Here is a 22,667-nt window from a genome sequence, read left to right as displayed (position 1 = left end):
CTCTAGATTAGGATTTAAAATTGAAAAAATAAGACTATAGGATGCTCAATAAAATTTGAATTTCAGATAAACAAAATTTTGCTACTCTAAGCATATCTTATGCAAATGGAATACACTAAAAAGTATTTGATATTTATCAGAAATTTAGATTTAGTTGGGTGTGCTATGCTTGATCTGGCTAATATCTACTAGACTGATGAATTAGACACACTTCTGACATAGCTTTAGATTCCCAGGACTCAAGTTGTGCAGCATATTGTATTTAGAAGCAGCCTTCTTCAGGAATAATTGTCCTGCAGTATGGATCTAAGAGGCCAAATGTCATACTTTGATTTTCCAGCTGAAGTAAACTTTAGGAATGAAAGATAAGCCAACCCTGGAAGACAAGTATTATAGGCTTTGGAAGGATTGCCACTGTAGCAAGCACCAAAATTGCCTGTTCACATGAGAATATGGCCAGAGCCCCATTAAATAAAATATTCACAGCCAGAAACACAGAGCCCATAGAGATAATAAGAAATTAAGATGATTCACTATTTTGGGTGGGAAATGAGGGTTTGTTAAATAGTTGCTGGGGCTGTACCACTGCAGACACATTAGCACAAACATAGCCTTTTTTAAAGTACCACTTTCTGAAGGGGGGTACAGTATAGATAGTAACTTTATTGCTTAGATATGTTCATGCCCAGTGCTAAATTTGATTTCTGATGGATGATTTCTTGTAATGGAGTTTAAATTCCCAGGTTGTGGACTCTAAATAACTGACATAGAAAAGCCAGTAGTCTGGTGAATTGGGTCAAAATTTTCTCCATTTTCTCCTTTTTCAGACAGCAATGAGTTTTTGCTTTGGACTTTGGCAACAACAATCACTGGGTTTTGGTAATCTAATTTTATTTAGGATAATTGCCGTTAGGGTCTATAAATTTGCTTACTTCCTAAAGTTGGTAGATGTAAAATCAATGCTGTGATATTCTCACATTTCTTTGAATACATTGTACCTTTTAAAGGCAGGGCATAGGAGAGGCTGATTCAACTCTATGGTCCAGAATCAACTATTGCCATGCAGAAGACAGCCCAGTCTGCTACTGCTGAGCAATCCTTCTCCAACCAAGTCTGAAGACCCTCTAGTACTGAACAGAGTCTGACATTAGGGAGCAGGATTAATATTAAACTTTAATTTCTTTGGAATTTTAACTCATGAGGGTGCAAACTTTATATTATGTCTTTTGGACTGTAAGAATTTGGAATTTCAGTATCTGGAATTTAATCTTCAAATTTTAATTTCTCAGAAGGAAATTTATAATGGGGAAGTTTAATGTTAAAAATGGAAGCTACTCTATATTACTTTACTATTTTACTATTTAATTAATAAAGAATTTTATATAAACACAGTATTAGAGTATCTTTTTAAAAATTTGCTATTTGTTCTTTTTAGTTATACAAGACAGTGGAATGCGTTTTGACACATCAGACATAAATGGAATGTAATTTCTCATTCTCCTGGTTGTATATGATGTAGAATCATACCTGTCATGTGTTCATATATGCATATGGTAATAATGTCTGATTCATTCTACTACCTTTCCTACCCATATATCCTCTCCCCTCCTTTCTCTCCCCCGCTGCCAAATCCAAAGTACCTCTATTCTTCCCTAGCAACCTCCCACTTATTAGAGCCTCTTAACATTACTAAAGAATCTCTGACAGTATGGCTGAATATAATTAGGTTGGAAAAGAGAACAGGGAGTGAATTTTTCATCCTCAAGTACAGATTAGCCCAAAGAAAGGCATGAGAGTATTTAAACTATTCCAGACCAAACCAAAGGATGCGAACCTTACTACTTAATTGTATATAACATAAACTAAATATCAAAATCTGATATAAAGATTGCAGATAAAGATATATAGTTGGGTCTCATTGTTTTCAGTAGTTTTGTTCTATAAAGTTGTCACAAATACTGAATTAGCATTTTCTGAACCATTGCTCTTAGAGGAAAGGCAGGATGAAGTTCCTGTGAGTCTCACAATATTTTTGTCAAATCAATCAATACTAACTTTGATTTATGTGTGCTGCTGTTAGGAGACACCTTATTTATTGTATACTGTTGGTCCATTAACATTGAATTCATCGACAACTCATTCCTATAACTTATGCCTGATCAAAGCTTATGTAACCCATGTATTTTTCCTTATGAGGCACATTATAGTTGACTATTGCTCAGAAATACTGAACAGCATGTCAACAATGTTTGTAGGCCAATTTGATCAGCCAAGTCATTAAGAAAAATCACAATAATGCAAAAAACACAGCATCAAAAAAACTGCAAAAAAGGACATTGACTTTTTCTATGGAAGCTTGTTCATATCCATCTAGAAATGTGTCCATCTGGTAATCTAAATTTTTTTTTTTTTTTTTTTTTTTTGCTATTCCACACATATCTGTGAATAATTGCAAAAGTGCAATGAATATTGATTGGGTCACAAAACATTTTAGTAAGTTAATTTGCAAATGCAGAATCTTCAAACAACAAAGATTGATTTTATGGTGAAATTTAATTCATATTTGCAATGCAACCCAACTTGTGAACTAAAAACCCAGATGAAGACAAATATAAACCATTCTGAAAGGTATTAAACAAGATTTGAAGAAATGGAAGCCTACCGTGTTTCTGAATGAGAAAATTTAACATAAGATATAATTTCAATCAGGAAATTCCAAGGGGTAATTTTTAAATAGACAAATTATTTCTAACTTCCTGTGTACAAATAGATATACAAGAATTGTCCATGGTTTTTAGAAAGAAGAGAATACTCAAATCTTCTATGAAATTATTGTAAACAAAATAATCATTTCAATTCATGAGAGGATGATATTGTTCCAATCTGCACACCATATATACAAAAATAAATTTAGGATAGATGGGTTAAGGCTGGGATTGTGACAGAGTGGTAGAATGCTTTCCTAGTATGTGTGAGGCACTGGGTTCAGTCCTCAGTACCAATAAAAATAAATAAATAAAATAAAGGTATTGTGTCAACTACAACTGAAAAAAAATTTTTTTAAAAACATAGATGGGTTGAAGTTTTTTATCTTTTTAATTGTAAATATTTTTCTTATTTACTTACATACTTTTGTGGTACTGGGGATTTAACTCACTGAGCTACATTCCTAGTCCATTTAATTTTTTTTTTTTTCAATTTTGAGGCAGGTTCTTGTTAAGTTTCTGAGGCTGGTTTTGAACTTGCAGTTCTTCTGCCTCAGCCTACTGAGTTGTGGGGATTTTAGGCATGTGCCACTATACCTAGCCTAGCTGTAAATATTTTAAAAGAAAATTTCAAATACATATTTGGACCCAGAGTGGCTTAAGCCTTTAAGAAACTCAATTTCCATTAAGTGTTGACAAGCTAAAATTTAAAAACCTTTTATTCCAAAGTTTGAGATAAAAGTAGAATCTAAAAGACAAAACAAGTCTGGGAAAAGCTCCTTCACATATATGAAAGACCAATTGATAATGTTATTCAACTTCTACAAATCCACAAGAAAAAGTCAACCTAGTATGACAAAAGATGTGAATAGAAATTCATTAAGGAGAAAATGCATATGAAACAACCAATAATCATACAAATATGCTCAACCTGACATATAGAAATGCAATTAAAAATAATAAAATGATCTTATGCCTTATCAGAGTAGTAAAAAAAAAGAAGTAGTACTCACTGAACTGTGGGAAAACAGGTATTCAGATCTACTGTTGGTTGTTTTCAGCCTTGTTCATATAATTTTTTAAAATAACATGGCAATATTTATTAAAATGTTAAATGTACATGCTTAACCCATCAACAGCAATTGTAGAGATCCACCTTCCGCGGTAAAAGCACACCCACACACATGTTTATTATCCAGTATGGCATTGTTTATAAGAGGAAAAAAAAAAAAAACAACTGGAAACCACTTGAATGTCCACCAATAAATGGTATGGCCATACCATGGAATAGTCTGCATCTATGAAAAAGACTGTCCACAGACATTTTTTGCTTTTGTTTTTGTTTGTAAATGCAGTGACTCTTTCTCAAGATCATGCCTTTAAGACTTGAAAGATCTTGCTCCAAATTTCTCCAGAAATTCTCTTGGCTTTGCAGCGCTGGCAGCATTTCACATAGGATAGTATTATGGAAAAATTGTGTTTGTGATCCTGCATTTAGTAGCAAAACAGGTGTCCCTCTCTGGGGCCACCCACACGGTCCTGCTTATGTACTTAACGGGTTCACAGCTTTTCCCTCGCTCCCCCTGAGAGGCAGAGGAAATAGCATCAACCTTCTACCAAACCGTTTTGGATTTCACTGGCCTGGTGTGCATAGCCCCAGACCCTTAGAAATATGACCACTTGGGTGGAACCATGTTTAAAAGTTTTTTTAAAGAATGATTTAAGAAAGCCCTTGGGGAGCGGGTCAGTGGGGATAGAAAAACACTGTATGGGTTTTTCAATAACATCTTGAACTTATAACTCTGTGAAATATTGTCCTTGAGCCATTAATGAAACCCATATTGCACCAGTGGCCTTGATGTTGAGCACAGAGGGGGTGGGCAGCTGAATTTACTGTCCTCCACTCTGCGCTCCTCGTTATGTTCTGTTCCTTTTTGTATGAGACAACTTCTGGGGCCTCCATTGCTTACGTGACATTTCTCCTAGGAAGAAGTGGTTTAGAAATTCAAATAGGATTTGTCGCATGCCTGGCACTGCCACTTGTGGAGCCCAAATAACTTCTAATGGCCTCCGGTTCTGCCCAGTTCTTTCTAGTTGGAGTCGATGAGAAGCCCCCTAGAGCCTGAACTGTTAAAATGAGCCCAGTGGAACAGCAGTCCTACAAATTAGTGGAGGTACATGGGGCCCAGAGGAAATTACAAATCTTAGAGGCTGCAGATTTCTAGACTGATAGAGACAAGAGATACTTTCCCCCCACCTACTTTATAGACTGAAAGGAAATATGAAATCAAGAAAAGACGACTTACTTCAAGCTTCTGATAGTTGCTATCTGCTTGGGGGTCCCTCAGTTAAAGCTCTCCGAGTGTGGTCTTTGGACAAGCCACACCAAGTTTAACTCAGGAGCTTATTAAAAATGCAGATTTCACAGAGGCTCCAATTCAGAAGGTCTGGAATGGGACCCAGAAACCTGGATTTTAAAGGCTTCCAAAATGTAAGGCTTTCTAAAATGTAAGAACAATTCCACTAGGCTCAATGTAGTACCCCAAGTACATTTCTGCTTGAGCCAGTGAGGCAGAGCTGCCAGGCCATCCAAAATAATTAGATGGCTAAGTTTTGAACCTTGAGCCCTTAAGTTGTCCACAACATTTTCATCGAAAGGCAGAGTTGTTCTTCCTGATATTTGAAGGCTTGTGACTTCTAGTACTTTTAAAATAAAACCTGATATTTTGTCTGAGTTCTATGCCTACATAAGCAAATCAATGATTCAGGCCCTCTGGAGAGTTACTGGTTTTCTTTGGGTGAGCAGATTTGATTCTTTGTCCTCGTGGCCTTTCCTTTGTCTGCAGAAGGCATGAGATGCTGGCATCTGCTGAGGCTTGGAGAGAACAAATAAGAATGACTGATTTTCTTCTTGCAGGGAAATGGATTTTATCTTCTGAATAAACTGTGGACCCATCCTATGGGAACATTTACATACACCAACTTTCACATAAATTATTAAAGATTTTGGAATTCCTTAACTACAATTTAAGAGCCCCTGCAAGGGAGATATTCTTTTATAACTTAGATTCTAGGAACTTACCAAAGATATTTTCTGGTGGATCTAGAATTTAAAATCTCTAGTCTTCAAGAAAACAGCAGGTGGGATAGAAACAACACAGTTTATAAAATTCTGACAATTGTTGAAACTGCATGATGTTTGCATGAGGGCTCATTAATCTGTTTTCTCTGGAGTTTGCAAGTGAAAACAATGAAAAATATTTTTTAAATACCCAATTTTCCTTCATCCAGTTTATATATGTTATCTCAGTTATTGAGGGAAGCTGGAGTATCAACTAAATGTCAAAGAAGACCCATCAAGACACATGGATAAGATGCAATTTCCAAATTCTGCAGCTGAAAAAGAAATTCTATATTACACAACAAACATCAGGTTCAACTTGTAATTTATAACTTGTTCTAGTTTCCATGAGAACTTATTATCAGTTAACTATTGGTTGATATAGGAAATTGCCTCAGTGTCATATGACACACCATCTTCAAACTTATTAATTTCAAAAATAAACCTTTTTTCTGGATCATGTATCTGCTTATTGACTGGGGTAGGTTAGCATCAAACTTTTGACTGATTGGGGCAGCTGTGAGGATTTCAGCTGTTCAAGTGTGTCCCAGGTGTTACTCATTTTCCTGGGATTGGTGAGCTACCCAGGGCACGTTCTTCTCATGACAGAGGCTCTAGAAATAAAGTCTCTGCTGGCACTAGTTGCTAACATACTATTGGTAAAAGCAAGTCACATGGCAGAACCCAAAGTCAAGGGGCGATCATTCTGCCTTTGAAAGGAAGAAATGCAAAGTCATATAACAGAAAGATGGAATCTACAAGGGTCAACAATCTATTTACCATAGGGTTAGTCTATTGGTTTTTCACTTCCAATAAAAAAATAGTTGCTTCCCATGGGTATTGGAATTGATCCAAGCCTCAGTTTCAGGCAGAAGGGCCCATGGGAAGCCTCTTTCCCCATTCCGGATCTCCCCTGATTTGGCTTCACTTGGCTTTGGCAGGACTATTTCCAACCTGGCTCTGAATTCTCCTAAAATTACTGTGTCAGTGACTGGATGGTTATAATGCATAAAATCCAAAAGGCTGTCAAATTTGATGCAGACGTGTAGGGGATGAATAGGCACCTTAATAGGATGGATGTACATGTTAAAACCCACTAGTCTGTGCTTTCAGAAAGCTATACAAAGTCTATCAAGGAGATGAACTGCTTACCCTCTGTTAACAGACATCATGAGAAGTCCATTTTCTCCTCTGGCACAGCTTCTTTTCTTTAAGTCCAGCTAGGAAAAGGTAACAAACTTTAAACCTGAAGTTAAGGTGAAAGTTCAATATATTTTCTTGCTCCCTACCCTCCACAATCAACCACTGTTAATGATGATTTTTAGTTACGAGAAGGCATATTCCATATATATCAGTTTTCCTTTGGGGGCTTTCTGTTACAAATTTCCATAACTGATAAATTGTTACCTTTGAGTTTAGACAGGGAGAACATCTGGGCTAACATGTAAAAATAGTTACTGTTCTTTTCTAATGAGAAAATGTAAGCCTTGTTTGTTCTGTCCATTTAGGGAAAAGTTGTGGTAGGTGGATTATAAAAATGGCCCCAATTTCCACCTCTTCACTTACTCACACACCCGTGTGACATGAAAGCAAATTCCTTCTACCACAAGATGAGTCTGTGGAGCCAGCCTTTTGATTTGTTCATCCAATGGAATGCTCTAGAAGAATGATGTACCAATTCCAAGTCTAAGTCTGAAGAGCCTCTGGGTGCTTTTGCTCTCTTTCTGAACCCTGCCCTGCAGCCATGCAAACTAGCCAAGGCTAGCCCACTGGAGGATTAGAGACCACATGGAACAGAGATGGCTCATCCCAACCTTCCCTCAGCTGACTTCCTAGCTGACCCACATGAGCCTAGTTAAAATCAGATAAGCCTTTCAAATCAGCCTCTGCCCAGTTCACCCATAGAATTTGTAAACAAATATCAATTTTCAGTATTTTATGTTACTGAGACTTTGTGATAATAAGCAAGGGATAGGAGGAAGGGACTCAAAAAAATCTGAACAGAGAAAATAATTTTCTCTTCTTGGTGGATTTAGATGACCTTGAGAGCCAGCCTTAAAGAAAGAATATCAATATAAAGAAAATGGATTAACAAATTTTAACATGCCTCCATGTTGGCTAATGATTACTTATGGCTCCAATAGCAGATAATCTATTCCACAATATATTCATTCTTTGTTATCTATGGGGAATTGTTTCCAGGCCCCCCTGTGTACACCAAAATTCATGGATGCTCAAATCCTTTATATAAAATGGAATGGTATTTGCATGTAACCTATACAATCTTCCTGTATATTTCAAATCCTCTTTAGATTATTTATAATAATGTATTAGGCCAATTTCTGTTGCTATAATTTTAAAAAATCTGAGACTAGGTAGCTTATGAAGAAAAGAAATTTATGTAGCTCCCAATTCTGAAGGTTCAAAGTCCAAACACCTCCGTACTCAGTCTGGCAAAGGCCTTGTGGCGATGTTATCATGGTGGGAATTGGTGAAAAGGAGAGCTCACATAATAAGACAGGAAGATAGAATGGGGAGGGGGGAGTCTTATTCTTTTATAAAAATCCTCCAATCAGGGTCCTATGAGAAATACCTTAATCCTTTCTAAGAGTAGCACTTCCAATGACCTAATGATCTTCCTCTAGAACTCACCTCTTAAAGGTCCCTCTGTCTTTAACATCACCCCAATAGGGACCAAGCTTCCAATACATGACTCCTTGGGGAAAAAAACATATTCAAATCATAGTAAGTACAAATGCAATGTGAATGCTATTTAAATAATTGTTATATTTTATTGTTCAGGGTTTAATAACAAAGAAAATCGTTTGTGTATGTTCAGTATAAGTGAACAACTTTTTTCCCAGTATTTTCATTCTGAAGTTGGCTGACTTCACAGATGTGGAACCCACAGATATGCAGAGCTGACTGCATTTTACAGATATTATAGTGTCAGGATACTTATATAGAACAAAATCCTAAAATGAATGGGAGCTAAAGTGCTGATGGAGGGACAGACTGAATGTGAGGGAAGTGTGGTGACAGGGAGGCATGCCCTGAGTCATTGCATTCAAACACCCTGTTCCATCTTTACTTGCTTTGTAGGAAGAGTCAAGAGGGTTCCGTCAACCACCTCTGGGTTCTTGGGAGACTCCTTCTCAGGAGCCACAACTTAGCATGGTCAGGTTATGTTATAAGAACCCAATTCGTTGTGGTCATTAGCATTCTGGGTAGGCCTTAGATAAATGGAGGGACTTTGTCTTCTGAACTTATGGGAAGTCCATCAAAAGGCTCATCTATTTTCCTCCCAAAGCATAATTCTGAATGGGAATTGACTTCATCTCTTCTCAACGATGGAAGACAGATGGGTCTGAAACGTGGGGCTACAATTCTGGAAAGTGAGGCCTCCTCTGAGTTCCCTATTTGAAAACTACATGCAGGGCATTATCAGGCAAAGCCACTGACACCCAAGCTCCAGTCCCTCAAGTCCAGCAAGCTGCATGCACACCTAGAATGGTCACCTGTTCTGTTCTTTACGTTCTACCTTCCATCCCATAGTGACCATCAAGAAAAATGGGGAAAGTCAACTCTGCTTCATGAGAGGGTAATCACCTGCCCTACATCCCCTACCCTCTACTCAAGCTACCTAGAGTAATTTGGTAACACACTGCTTGTATATATAAGGCACTTCATACTTTAAAATATCTTATTTTCTAGTATCTTATCTCATTTTAACTTAAACATAAAAAAAATGATTCAGCAGGAAAGAACAGTTATTTCATAGACAAGGGCAACTGGGACATAAAAACACAGGGGTGACCCCAGAAATCTGGTAACTCATTTCCAACCTGATTCCTGGATGACCCAATAAACAGGCAGCTTGTACTTGCGATGTTGACTCATAAACTTTTAAACATTTCTCTAGTGTTGAAAGATCACTGCAGAACACATCTTCCCAGAGCACAGAATTTTCTGGTATGGCTTTTTACTTTGCTGATTTGAAGCTTTCTATTTTGATGCCTTAGAATGAGTGACAACAGAAGAGAGGGGAAGTTTATTATAAATGTTGCTGAATGTAATGACAAGCAATCAGTTCCACAGGTATTGTTTTCAGTGATCTTTTTCCATGTGCAGCTCTCAGGAAATCCCATTACTATTGATCCCCTTCAATTTTAATGCAATTATAATGTTCTTCCTCTCCACAAGGGAAATGATGATGTGCTCTGATTGCCACATTTGGAATTGTATGAATAATTGTACAATATCTATATACATATCTTTGTTGTCACAGCAAAATACTCAATGCAGTTGAAACGATTTGTGAATGCCTTTTCCAAAACCCCTCCAGATGTGTCAAACAGTAAATCAGATTTTCCTCCTTCTCCTCTTCCTCCTCCTCCTTTTTTGTTTTTGTTTGTTTGCTGGTATTTGGTTTTAATTTTGGGGTTATATAGAAGAGATTACTGGAAGAGGTTTACTCTCTGCTATCACTGCCCCCCTCCCCTTTCCAAAGAACTCTCGTTCAATTTTATGAAGTCAAAAACTTCCTGTGTTATTTTTTTTGGATTTGTCCTGCAACATTCAGACCTTTGTCTGGGCCAGAAGAAGAGTCAAGGAGGCTCCCTCCAGACTGGCATCCAGCTTTCAGTCTCCCCTTTCCAAGTGAAGAAATAAATTAAAACTGACACTTGAAGTGTGTGAGTGCCTGCTGTCTTTAGTTTTGCATCCATGCAAGCTTATTTATTTTTGCTCCAATGCGAAAAGATTTATGACCCCAAATTATAAATCCTGACACTCTTGTGTTACATGGATGCACTTAGATTGATTTCTCACTTTCTGATGGCTTTGAAAAGTTTTCCTTTTCAACTCTAAACCCTCAAGGGCAAGAAGAGTCCCTTTTTAAGGAGGGCCTGGCCAATGCCATCTCCCAGAAAGGCTGTGCTTTCACAGCTTGTCTTTAATTAGGGCCTGGGGATTGATGGATGGATAACCTTGGCTGCTGCTATATTTACACTTTGTTGGACCCTTTTCTCTCCCAGAGAATTGAAGTGAATATATGAAAATGTGTTTCTAAATAAAAGCTGGCAAGTAAAGTGTCAGCCTGGAAATAACTTTTTCAAGTCATTAAAAAAAAGTAAGAGTACTTCATTATTTGAAGTTTTCAAAAGATAACAGATGATGGGTGATTTGGCTGAGCTTGTGGTATTGGCTCACCAAGTGAGAAATTGCATTGATTTTGCAAAACAGAAAAACTGACAAGATTTTTATGGACAACTCATCCAAATAGACATAGGAAAGCGGGAGACCCTTATGTGCTCTTTTGCTAATGCACAGCTCATGACTTTTCTTCATAACTAAGCAAGAGGAGAAGTTGGTCTAATAGGAGCAGTAGTTTTAGGAGTTAGAATTGGTCCAAGCCCCATGGGTCCTGTTGGAAGCATAAGAGCTCACCCTGGAGAGCTGGGTATAATAAACTGAAGCATCATTGAAAAACCTGGGCATATTCTGAAACCTGAGTAGAATTCTTGGCTTCTCCCTTCCTGCTTCCTTTACTCAGGCCCAGCTCTATCTTCCACCTTTGTGGTACATCAACCAGATTCTTGAGGCTGAGGGAGATGGTGGTGATGAATCTAGAACTTAACCTTTACACAGGAGATCAGGTGTTCAGAGTTAGGTGGCAATGCGTCAGGTTACCTGTGACCTCTTGAAGGATGGAGATACACACACACACACACACACACACACACACACACACATCAGAAAAAGAGAAATGATTTAATTGGAAAAACGTTTTATAACATTGTACTTCTAAAATTTAAAACAAACCTAGGTATATTTTGCAGAGGGGATAGCCTCAAATGCCTGGATCAGTTTCAGGAAGTCTGTAATCCAGGTTTCTGAAGGATTGTTCTAACCACCAGGAATCCTGCATAACTTGCTTCCAAGTTCCCCCCAAATGACATAACTGCCATGAAGAGTTCATTTGGAGAGCTCTTCTACTCACACCAACAACTTTGCTATTGGGATACTTCAACCCATCAGCTAGGCTAACTGTGTCTAGAGGAAACCCAGTCATCTTTTTAAAAGGCCATTTAAATCATGCCAACTCTCCTGCTCACTTTAACCTCTTTCATGATTTCCTATGAGCAGAGAACAAAACCCAAATACTGTGGCTATATCACCCACATGATCTATCCTGCTTTTCTTTCCAACCTCATCTCCTGCCCCCTCCCCACATCCCACCAAGCTTGACACAGTGATCCTCTCTCCCTCTCCCATGAGTGTGCTCACTTTTACTTTAGGAGGTGTGCATTGTGCAGGATGTTCTGTTGCCAAGACCTTCATGTAATTGGCCACTTCCTATCACCCCTCTCTCTGTTCACACATCTCCCTTCAATGAGGCTTTTGACAAACCCCTGAGATGGTTTCCAACCAGCTCTCCTATCCCAAGGCTACATTCAGAGACATATCATCTTTTGCTACCTTTTTTCATAGAACTTAACAGTATCAGAAGCTAACTTGCTCATTTAATTGTCGACTTCCAAATTGTCCTTCCTCCTCCTCCTTCCTTAGCCCCAGAATTAAACACTGGTAGAGCAAAGAAGGCCTTTTCTACCTCATCCTGCACAATATCTTCAGTCCCTGTGATAGCTCCTGCTACATGGAAGGAGCACAGTGAACATGGATGAGTGAATGAGTGAATGAATGAATGAGCGAGCCAGCAGGTACTCCCCCGGTGACTGATAATCAACAGTGAGCAAAACTGACATCTACCTACCTTCATGAGGCTTGCAGGCCAGTGGAGAAGACAGAAAGCCAAATGTTTAGCCCACATAATGTTCCACAGTAAATGCTGTGAAGAAAAAACTCAGGGCTCATGAAAAATTTTAATAGGAGTCTGGTCTAGTCAAAAGGAGTCAGGGAGGTTTTCCTGGAAAAGTGAAGTTTGCAGATATTTGAAGCATAAAAGAGAATTTTTCCACTTGGTAACTTGGTGTTAATTTGGTTATTAGTCTGTTAAGAAGATAATATACCAAGTGAAGGGAAATCAAAAGCAAGTAAATGGCCCCCATGTAGCTGCTGAGCCTCCTCCAGCCCAGCAGACTAGATTCACAAGTGTTTTAACGCTTGAATTCACTGAACTCCTCCTTTCAGTTCCTTTTCTCTCTCCTTTTTGATTTTCTAAAAAACATCAAGAAACTCTCCTCACCAAGTAAACTGATATTTTTCTACCTACACTTGCTTTTTGCTCCTTGAATTGTTTGTTTCCACAATGATACTTTAAAAATGTCTTTTCCCACATAATTTGATCTTTTTATTGTATCAAACAGTGCTGATAAAAACCCAGCCAGGCACTGCCAAAAACATTTTTGTTTTTCCTTGAATTCAGCTTGCACTTCAAAGGAAGTTTCTTCATTTAAATCAACTCCTGAGAAAGGTGGCTACTTGGAGCCATTTGAAGTTAGGCAAGTGTGTTAACTTTCTGTTGCTACAATAAAAATACCCAAGAAAATCAACTTAAAGGAGGGAAGGTTTATTTTGTCTCATGGTTTCAGAGCATTCAGTCCATGGTCACTTGGTTCCATTGTTTCTGGGCTGATGGAGAGGCAGAACCTTATGGTAGGGAGCACATGCATGGGGGAAGCAAAGCTGCTCACATGATGGCAAACAAGAAGGAGTGCCAAAAAGAGAAAGATTGAGCTTGCAGGGGGTCAGGGACAAAATATCCCCTTGTAGGACATGCCCGCAGTGACATGCTTCCACCAACTAGGCCTACCTCCTAAAATTTTCACCAATCCCCAAAACCCATGGAGCCATAAATCCATCAATGCATTGACCCATCGATGATATTAGAACCCTTAGGATCCAATCACCTTTCAATTCCTCAGCTCTGAACACTGCTGTCTTGGAAACCAAGCCTTCCACCCGTGAGCTTGTATGTTTCAGATCCAAACCATAACAGCAAGTTCTTTGGCACTCTTTAATTTTGTTTTTTCATTTTACACTGACAATTTATAATTGCCTATATTTCTGGGGTACAATGTTATGTTATGGTTCATTCATAAAGTGTGGAATAATTAAACCAATCTTGTTAATAATTAAATCAACCATCACTTCAGATAACAAACACTTTTTGTGGTAAGATTTGAAATTTACTCTTCTAGCAATTTTGAAGTGTATAGTACTTTATTATTTAACTATATTCACCAATTGTTCAACAGATCTAAAAAAAAACCTCTTTTTGTAACCTTTCAGATTTTGTACCCTTTGACCACCATCTCCTTATTCCTCCAATTTCCAATATCTGTAACCATCATTCTACTTTCTGTTTCTATGAGTTCTGTTATTTTAGATTCCATGTATAAGTGAAAGCATGCTATATTTGTCTATGATTGGCTTATTTCACTTAGCATCATGTTTTCCAGGTGGCTCCATGTTGTCACAAACGACAGAATTTCCTTTTTTTTTTTTTTTTAAGGTTAAATAGTATTCCACTGTGTATGTGTACCAGATTTTCTTTATTCATTCATTGGTTGATGGACACTTAGGTTGCTTCCGTTACTTGGCTATTGCAAATAATACCACAATGACTGTGAGAGTTCAGATATCTCTTTAACAAACTGATTTCAAATACTTTGGATAAATACTCAGAAGTGGGACTGCTGGATTGTATGATAATTTTATACTTAGCTCCTTCAGGAATATCATATGGCTGTTTTCCATAATGGCTATACTTATTTTCTTCACCAACAGTGTGAGGGCTCCCTTTCCTCCACATCCTCACCAATATTTCTTACCTTTTGTTTGTTTGTTTGTTTGTTTGAGAACAGTCATTCTGACAGGTGTGAGATAATAGTGATTTTTAATTTTAATTTCTCTGATGATTACAGAGGTTGAGCATTCTTTCCATATATATGTCTTCTTTGGAGAAGTGCCTATACAGGTCTTTTGTCCATTTCTTTATTTTTATTTTTTGATTCATTGTACCCAATTTGGTGCAACTTTTCATTTCTCTGGTTGTACATGATGTAGAGTCACTGTTTGTGTAATCATGCCTGTACATAGGGTAATCATGCTTGTCTTATTCCATTATCTTTCTTTCCCCCTGACCCCTTCATTTCCCTCTACACAATCCAAACATCCTCCATTCTTCCCTTACTCTCTCTACCCCCTGTTATGTATCATCTTCCACTTATCAGAGAAAGCATTCGGTCTTTGGTTTTTTGGGGATTGGCTTATCTCACTTAGTATGATATTCTCCAACTCCATCCATTTACCTGCAAATACCATAATTTTATTCTTCTTTATGACTGAGTAATAGTCCATTGCATATATATACCACAGTTTCTTTATCCATTCATCTATTGAAAGGCATCTAGGTTGGTTCCACAATCTAGCTGTTATGAATTGAGCTACTATAAACATTGCTGTGGCTGTGTTACTGTAGTATGCTGATTTTAAGTCTTTTGGGTATAGACCAAGGAGTGGGATAGCTGGGTCAAATGGTGGTTCCATTTCAAGCTTTCTAAGGAATTTCCATACAGCTTTCCAGAGTGGCTGTACCAATTTGCAATCCCACCAGCAATGTATGAGTGTACCTTTATCCCCCACATCCTCACCAACACCTATTGTTAGTCATTCTAATTGGAGTGAGATGAAATCTTAGGGTAGGTTTGATTTGCATTTATCTTATTACTAGACATATTGAATATTTTTCCATTTGTCTGTTGATTGCTTGTAAATCTTATTCTATGAAGCGTCTGCTCAGTTCCTTAGCCCATTTATTTATTGGGTTATTTGTATTTTGGTGTAAAGTTTTTTGAGTTCTTTATAAAGTCTGGAGATTAGTGCTCTATCTGAAGTGCATGTGTTAAAGATTTTCTCCCACTCTGTAGGCTCTCTCTTCACATTCTTGATTGTTTCCTTTGCTGAGAAAAAGCTTTTTAGTTTGAATCTATCCCATTTATTGATTCCTGCTTTTATTTCTTGTGCTTTGGGAGTCTTGTTAAAAAAGTCTGGAACTAAGCTGATATGATGAAGATTTGGGTCTACTTTTTCTTCTATTTGGTGCAGAGTCTGTGGTCCTTGGACCTAATTCCTAGGTCCTTGATCCATCTTGAGTTGACTTTTGGACAGTTGACTTTTGGACAGGGTGAGAAATAGAGGCTTAATTTCATTTCGCTACATATGGATTCCAGTTTTCCCAGCACCACTTGTGGAAGAGGCTATCTTTTCTCTATTGTATGTTCTTGGGACCTTTGTCTAGTATGAGAAAACTGTATTTATGTGGGTTTCTGTGTCCTCTATTTTGTACCATTGGTCTGCCTATTTTCGTGCTAATACCATGCCGTTTTTGTTACAATTTCTCTGTATTATAGTTGAAGTTCTGGTATTATGGTACCTCCTGCTTCACTCTTCCTGCTAAGAATTGCTTTGGCTTTTGTCCATTTCTTAATTTTATTTTGTTTTCTTATTATTGAGTCATTTGGACTCTTTATTTATTTTTGATTTTTAACACCTTTTCAGATATATGGCTTGCAAATATTTTCTCTTAGCCTGCAAGTTATCTCTGTGCACTGTAGTTTTCTTTGCTTTGCAGATGCTCTGCACATTTTTGTCCTTCTCAGAGCACAGACCCATTAAAAGGGGGGAAATTAAGTTGAGCCTGGAGCTACAAAAGCTGCTTTAGGTTTTGGATATTTTCACCTGGGAAAAATCCATTGTTCCTTATCTATCTCTTAGGGCTCTGCTCCAGTGAGGTAGGGTCTTCTTTGCACCTGTGTTTCTACATCAAAGTGAATGAAGTGCTGAGGTGCCCGCTCCTGTCCTCCATGCCTGGGTTAGCTGTACATTTCAAGGAAAGGACTTCCTGTCACAAATCACAGAAAGAATTCTGTTATGATCAGCTAGGAAATGTGAGTCCTCTGGACCAACCATTTGAGGTCTAGCTGCTAGATGGAATACACAAGTTTTTCATTTGTTTCCCACTCTCCAGCTGGGCAGAGGATAGAGCACTGGAGCCTCCTATCTGAGGAAAGGGCTCTGTGTCATGGACCAGATATCCTAAGCTCTCAGGAGCTCCGTACCTCACATGCCTGCCTCTTAAATAAAAAAAGCAATGTTCCTCTTATATCCCTGCCAGGGCCTTGTGGTTACATTAAGGTGCTCACTCCTCCAAGGAAGTGATGTTTAAAGTCTGTGACCTTTGAACAATTACTTGAATATAAAGTCAACGTTATCTGAAAAACACAAACATTCAGGTACAAAAGTCCAATCTTGTAGGCAGCAATTACAAATAAAGAGCTCCCTCCCACTTTGTGGGTAAATATGCTTAGAAGTCAAGGAGAGAAAATATTCTCAGATGAAAATTTTTCTGAGGTAAACTTTGGTCTTTGCTTTAGGTAAAAACTGAAATGGAAAGAAAACATGTCCAGAGAAACAAAAACCTTAGAACAGAGTTTTGGAAATGAAGTCCTTTTAGACAGATGGATATAGTTTTGGAATTGTTTTTGGAAATTGTTTTTTAACCCTGTGACCTGAAATTTTGCTTCAAATGTTGCAGAATAAAGAATTCTTTTGGTGTCCCAAATAATGTTCTGTTAAGAATTCAGCATTTATTTTATCAAAAGATATATTTGATCTAATAAGATAAGAATATTTTCTTTCTCTTTGAGTTTCTTTAGACTGAAAGAATCTCAATTTAATAAGAAAAAAAAAAAAAAAACCAACTCATGTGTTCACACTTTGAAGGGCAGCTAGCTCATTTAGCAATGACATCTTAAATCAAATTGAATTTATATTCATAGCACTAGGGTAAGTCCTTCACCCTTTGTTTCAGCAATTTATAACACACTGGAAATCAGGTATTTTTAATGGATTTTTTAAATTCCACCAAAGATCTTCCACATGCTAAGTATCTCAATATATGTTTCTTGTTAGAGGTACTCAGCATGTTTTAGCTTGTGCTTGTTAAAGTTATTTACATGGCCCAAGGTCAAATGGTGTTGTTTCACATTTTGCTCCTCAGAAATGCCACTGGACTTCATTGTTTTTATAGCAAAAGATCAGTTTCAATGAGGTGGTGGAGAACTTCACTTCTAATGCATCTGTTCAGCAATATATTCACCAGGCATTCAGTCTGCTGGAGAAGATATAAAAGCACAGGGTCTGTATCTGGAGTTTCAATGTGGTGGTTCCTGATCTGAGTTGTGCTGGTTCTCACATTGTCTTGCTAGCGCACCAGCAAAGGAGAAGGTCAAGTGTAGCATTCTTTCCAACAGAGGCAATGGAGCAGTGGCTTTGCTTTGCTCGAGGATTATGGAAGAAATTGAGATGTCTGGAGGTCATTGATGGTAACCGGAGGAGAAAATTGAACTGAACAGGCTGCTTCCACTTAGTGAGGTTCCTTTAGGAGATTATTTACAAGTCTCTGAGTCCAGCTCTGGTTGAGCTCAGTTTTACGGAGTTGGAGCAAAGCTGTAAAGTAAGCTGAATTCAGCCCATCCAACACTTGAAAGGGCAAGGGAGAGAGGAGGGGAGAGAAAGAGAAGAGGGAGGAGAAAGAGGACTCATTCCAAAACCCGCCTAATTTATTCCTTTCCTCTGTGTCTTTGTCCTCTTGGCTCTCATCTCTTTCACTAAGTCTGCAAGTGGAGTGAATGGGGGTGAATGGCCAAAATGGTAGCCTCCTTTGCTGCTCTGGTATTAAAGCCTCGAGATGTAGGCAGCCATTTTCCCTTGGATCATGGATGTCCAAAGTCACATTCTATTAGCTCAGCAGCACATGCAAAATAATAACCATAAACCCAGAAATGTGCTGTGGAATTTTCTCCAGCTCTCTTAACGAGCTTAGCAAAGCTCCTCTGTCAAGGAGAGTGGGGAATGTGTAATTTCAAACACATTTTTAATAGTTTCTCTTGGCTCTTTCTGAAGAAGAGGGAGGCATGCTGACGCGGTTCTAGGAGAGGCAGCAACTTTACAAGAGTAATGTTAAACAAATCACCCAGGTGCTGGTAGCACTTGGAAAGCACGGGGAGCTGCCTGGGAAGCTGTGGATCATCAGACAAAGAGCAGCACTGGAGTCCAATGTGTGATTCTGGAAGTCAACCTAGTGTGGCATGTGGTGGATAGAAATGCAGACAGGCAGCTCCAGTGATCTCTGTCCAACTCACTCTCAGTTGCATCCTCTTTTCAGAGACCCTGTTTCTCTTATAACCAAGCAAGATGTTGGGAAACAGAGAAAAGAGGTAGCAAACAGTAGAACTTGTATCAGGTGGTAGACCACCAAGGAACATGAGTTGCAATGCCTGAAGCTCTTGGTTCTCAGATGCAGCAGCAGAGGCCTGATGCAGTCCAATGTCTTCGATTCAACAAAGAGGACTCAGAAAGCCTGGAGACCAGCGGGTAGGAGAGGCATGACTTCAAAGGCCACTCTTGCTGAAGAACCCTCACAAAAGATTCACCTCCAAAGACATAAGGGGCTGATAAGAGAATTTTATACTCAGGACAAAAAAGTTACATCAAATAGAAACTCTGTATTCTCTACCTTTCTTCATTTCCTCACCAGTCGTTTAAAAGTCCTTGACCATGTTTGTTTGTTTGTTTGTTTGTTTGTTTTTTACTTTTGGTAGTTGTAGATGAACAGCATGCCTTTATTTTATATGTTTATTTTTATGTGATGCTAAGGATCAAACCCAGTGCTTCACACATGCTAGGCAAGTGCTCTGCCACTGAACTACAGCTCCAGCCCATATTTTCTTGACTAAAAAAATCAGAACTCATGGTAAGATAACAAGCAAGACAGAATATTTGAAATTGGGACTATTTTGAAAAACCAGTGACTCTGGTCAATGTGACATATGTTTGATTCAATGAATCTACCAAAGTAATAATGATTTTCAAATCAGGAATGCCACCTTTACTGAAAAAGAAAATTCTATTTTTTATCCAATATCTTATCATGAAGAAGGTATTTCTTCCTAACCAATATCGATGTATTATCTCTTTGTAAGGAAGAAAGGAATCAGGAATCACTGAAGCAGGGGTTGAGAAAAGGCACTGAGGAAAATTTGTTTCCAGCTCCTCATTTGACCAATGATGAAATGGTCTCAAAGAAATGACAAAATCTGTGGCTGAGAATACAGGTCCCCATGTCTAAGCCCAGCATTATTTCTGCTGCATACTGCAGCCCATTTATCGGTTTCATCTGGGCCAATTCTGCCATGAGGGGTTATTGCTCCAGCTATTGACTCTCCACCATCCCAGAGTCTCCAGTGGAAGTTAGCAGCCTGCTTCTTTTACTCCCAAACCTTTAGCAGCATTGCAGCCCAAGTGGAATCCTCGGAAGGAAAATGCTAAGTGGAGTCTGGCTTTGGTACAAGTAGGCTAATCATGGTCGGAGCTATGAGAAAGACACGAGCTCTTTGTACTACCATTTTCCTCCCGCAACCTCTGAGCTTGTCCTCCCAGTCTCTTTGGGTCATCTATTTCTTCCCTGACAAAAACATCTGGTTGTTTCAAAACTGAAATTTTCATGCATTTCAACTCATGCAGGAATGTTGAAAAGCTGTTCTAAAAAACATAGCTCCTCCCTGTGCCAAACCAGTTGGGCTGGAATGAACAACTGTTGTTATAAATCTCTACTCTGCCTTCTTCAACAGCCCCAGAAGGCACAAAATAGAATGTTTCATGAGAACAGCTAGACGGATTGAATCAGGCCTGCCCAGAGGAGCCCTGAGCCTTGGCGTATGGAAACACCCCTTTCTCTCCTCTCTCCTCCTGCTCTTTCTTTCAGACCATTTCTGGGACTCTTGGCAAGTGGTCAGCATGTCAGAGTTCTCTGTGTTCACAACAAATTCCTTTGTGTCCTTAAGTGGAAAAATATTTTATGGCATGGCAGAGCAACTGCTTGTTCTGTGAGTGATTCACAAAGAAAACTCAGCGACCTAATGATGTGTGTCCTCGCCAAGACCAGGGAGGGAAAGGGACAGGAAAAAAAAAAAAAAAAGTGACCTAGAATCAAAAGACTGAGAGGAACCTTGGAAGTCATTTAAGATGCTAGGCCACCTTTCCTCCCAAGAACTCCCAGCAATAGGCTGTGGAGCTTCCTTCCCTGCTGCCCAATACCTCAAACGCATAACTTTCAACTGTTCTTATCCGCGGAATAAAACATCGTCTCCAAATTCCACGCACAAAATGTTCCGTCCACTTTGCTTTAGTTTTCTGTTCAGTAGTCACTCTTCCTTGGGAATGTGAATTCTCATCAGTTCTTCTGGTGCAGCTCTTAGGGCTCTAGATAAAGTGCTACCACTTCTTTCTGCAAAGTGTCTGTCAGCAGATGACTTTGCTTTTACCACCACAGAGAACTCACTGCTTCAAGAGGCAGCCCTTGTCATTACTAGGAAGCTTGTCATTCTCTTGTTCAACAATACTGTCTCCCTGTCTCTCCTTATTTCTCCCATTTGCAACAACATCCTCTCCACAATAGATCCATTTTTTTTTCCTGTCAATTCTCATGCTTTTTCAGAACTTTTCCCAGAGTTCCTGCTCTGAATACACTTCGGTTATTCTTAGTCCTCCGATCTTTTCCATGTGAACTTCTGCCAACCTGGGTATCCTCCATTCTGTTCTTTGGTGATTCACTTTTGGAATATTAAACATGAGACTTTACATTTCTTCCCTGTTAAGTTTCATTCTGTCCCTTTTAATCAGTCTGTGAGATTGCCGACTGCGTTTTCAATCTTGAATCTGTGTTCTATAGGACTGATTCTCTTGAACTCTTTCACTTGCAATGTTGATATTTTCTGGCTTCTTAAAAGTCACTGATTAAAAAAAAAAGTTGAAGTTTAGAAACAACAGGCCACTGTTTTTCTGATTCACTGTTCACCACCCATTATGAACTCAGCTCATATTTCACTATATTTTCTATAAAAAGTATTGTTGAGTATTTTGCCACAGGCTTTGCTGAAATCATTGCACACCATGTCCACTTCAGTTTCCTTATCTGTCCACTTGGAGACATCAAAATTGTGCTAACTCTGATATAGAGAAATGTATCTGCACATAGGAACCTATTGTGGCCGTGTAGGGAGAAGCCTTCTATTCTAAATAGAGAGAAAAATCCTTGTGAATCTATTTGGTCAACTTTCTTTGCTGTTGGTATCCTCCCTGGTTCCCTTTGTGGCCACCTTATTGTCTTCATTCAAAGTATTGAGTTTTTTGAATATCAAAGAATACTCAGGTCCCATTAGGCTACCTTCTTAGATAACACCTCCATTTTAATAGTAGCTCTCTGTGCCTTGGCCCAAAATTGTATAAAGGGAATTTGTGGTAATACCAGTTACCAGTGCCATCTCACTTCCTGGGAGACTGCTTGTTCTGCAAAGCTGGACTTACTCTCTATATTTGACTTTGTGCCTCTGAACTCTCCACCCACAATCACATTTGTGAGTACACCCACTGCACTATGGGGATCTTCAAGGGGCAAGGAGGAGTAGGGAGGGAAGGTTGGTCTATATTACCAAGTTATAGTTGGTGTGTTAGTCAGCTTTTTGTCACAGTGACCAAAGATACAAGGTAAGAACAACTTAAGAGGAGGAAAAGCTTATTTGTAACTCATGGTTGCGGAGGTTTCAGTTCATAGGCAGCTGACTCTATTGTCCTGGTCTCAAGATGAGGAAGAACATCATGGTAGAAGGGCATGGTGAAGGAGTGCTGCTCTGTTGTGGAGGCCAGGAGACGGGGGAGAGGGGAAGAGGCTGCAGGGAGGATGAACCCTTCCAGGGCTCACCCCCAGCGACACACCTTCTCCAGCCACACACCTTCTCCAGCCACACCCCACCCAC

The sequence above is a fragment of the Sciurus vulgaris genome (genome assembly GCF_902686455.1).
Source record: "Sciurus vulgaris genome assembly, chromosome: 12".
In the NCBI taxonomy this organism is placed as follows: Eukaryota; Metazoa; Chordata; class Mammalia; order Rodentia; family Sciuridae; genus Sciurus; species Sciurus vulgaris.
Note: the sequence above shows the minus strand (reverse complement) of the source record.